Raw genomic sequence first — 2429 nt, forward strand, 5'->3', positions numbered from 1 at the left:
GGCTGGTGGCTCCATAGCTCCATACTTGCAGCCACGGAGCTGGCGAAAATTGCACTAAGTGCGAAAGCCCATTCATTTACAACGGCGTGTCCACAAGGCGGCGACATTTCCCCGTTACCGGTGGCTGCGCGGCGGGTGAGTGACAGAGCTTATCCGAGCGGCTGGAACTCTGCGCCGGCGTGGTCGAGCGTGAGGCCTCGGCCCTTTGGCTGCCTGGTACCTAAAACACTTCCATTGATCCAGCCTCGGAGGGTGCTGGCTGGTGGCTCCATACCTCCATAGCTCCATACCTCCAGAGCTCCAGAGCTCCATAGCACCAGAGCTCCATAGCTCCATAGCACCAGAGCTCCATAATACCAGAGCTCCATAGCTCCATAGCTCCATAGCACCAGAGCTCCATAGCTCCATAGCACCAGAGCTCCATAGCTCCATAGCACCAGAGCTCCATAGCTCCATAGCACCAGAGCTCCATAGCTCCATAGCACCAGAGCTCCATAGCTCCATAGCACCAGAGCTCCATAGCTCCATAGCACCAGGGCTCCATAGCTCCATAGCTCCAGGGCTCCATAGCTCCATAGCTCCAGAGCTCCAGAGCTCCAGAGCTCCATAGCTCCATAGCTCCATAGCTCCATACTTCCATAGCTCCGGAGCTCCATGGCTCCATACTTCCATAGCTCCAGCCTGGCTGGCTGGTGGCTCCATAGCTCCATACTTGCAGCCACGGAGCTGGCGAAAATTGCACTAAGTGCGAAAGCCCATTCATTTACAACGGCGTGTCCACAAGGCGGCGACATTTCCCCGTTACCGGTGGCTGCGCGGCGGGTGAGTGACAGAGCTTATCCGAGCGGCTGGAACTCTGCGCCGGCGTGGTCGAGCGTGAGGCCTCGGCCCTTTGGCTGCCTGGTACCTAAAACACTTCCATTGATCCAGCCTCGGAGGGTGCTGGCTGGTGGCTCCATACCTCCATAGCTCCATACCTCCAGAGCTCCAGAGCTCCATAGCACCAGAGCTCCATAGCTCCATAGCACCAGAGCTCCATAGCTCCATAGCACCATAGCTCCATAGCACCAGAGCTCCATAGCTCCATAGCACCAGAGCTCCATAGCTCCATAGCTCCATAGCACCAGAGCTCCATAGCTCCATAGCACCAGAGCTCCATAGCTCCATAGCACCAGAGCTCCATAGCTCCATAGCACAAGAGCTCCATAGCTCCATAGCACCATAGCTCCATAGCACCAGAGCTCCATAGCTCCATAGCACCAGAGCTCCATAGCTCCATAGCTCCATAGCACCAGAGCTCCATAGCTCCATAGCACCAGAGCTCCATAGCTCCATAGCACCAGAGCTCCATAGCTCCATAGCACCAGAGCTCCATAGCTCCATAGCACCAGAGCTCCATAGCTCCATAGCACCAGAGCTCCATAGCTCCATAGCACCAGAGCTCCATAGCTCCATAGCACCAGAGCTCCATAGCTCCATAGCTCCAGGGCTCCATAGCTCCAGGGCTCCATAGCTCCATAGCTCCAGGGCTCCATAGCTCCATACCTCCAGAGCTCCATAGCTCCAGCCTGGGTGGCTGGTGGCTCCATAGCTCCATACTTCCATAGCTCCAGTCAGAGAGTTGGCTAAAATTGCACTAAGTGCGAAAGCCCATTCATTTACAACGGCGTGTCCGCCAGGCGGCGACATTTCCCCGTTACCGGTGGCTGCGCGGCGGGTGAGTGACAGATCTTATCCGAGCGGCTGGAACTCTGCGCCGGCGTGGTCGAGCGTGAGGCCTCGGCCCTTTGGCTGCCTGGTACCTAAAACACTTCCATTGATCCAGCCACGGAGGGTGCTGGCTGGTGGCTCCATACCTCCAGAGCTCCAGAGCTCCATAGCACCAGAGCTCCATAGCTCCATAGCACCAGAGCTCCATAGCTCCATAGCACCAGAGCTCCATAGCTCCATAGCACCAGAGCTCCATAGCTCCATAGCACCAGAGCTCCATAGCTCCATAGCACCAGAGCTCCATAGCTCCATAGCACCATAGCTCCATAGCTCCATAGCTCCAGGGCTCCATAGCTCCATAGCTCCAGGGCTCCATAGCTCCAGGGCTCCATAGCTCCATACCTCCAGAGCTCCATAGCTCCATACTTCCATAGCACCAGAGCTCCATACCTCCAGAGCTCCATAGCTCCAGCCTGGGTGGCTGGTGGCTCCATAGCTCCATACTTCCATAGCTCCAGTCAGAGAGTTGGCGAAAATTGCACTAAGTGCGAAAGCCCATTCATTTACAACGGCGTGTCCACAAGGCGGCGACATTTCCCCGTTACCGGTGGCTGCTTAGCGGGAGAGTGGCAGAGCTTATCCGAGCGGCTGGAACTCTGCGCCGGCGTGGTCGAGCGGCTGGCCTCGGTAGTTGAGGTACCAGGGGCGGGCTGGGGAGC

This window comes from Syngnathus leptorhynchus, chromosome 3 (genome assembly GCF_054491065.1).
Source record: "Syngnathus leptorhynchus isolate UIUO chromosome 3, UIUO_Slep, whole genome shotgun sequence".
Classification (NCBI taxonomy): Eukaryota; Metazoa; Chordata; class Actinopteri; order Syngnathiformes; family Syngnathidae; genus Syngnathus; species Syngnathus leptorhynchus.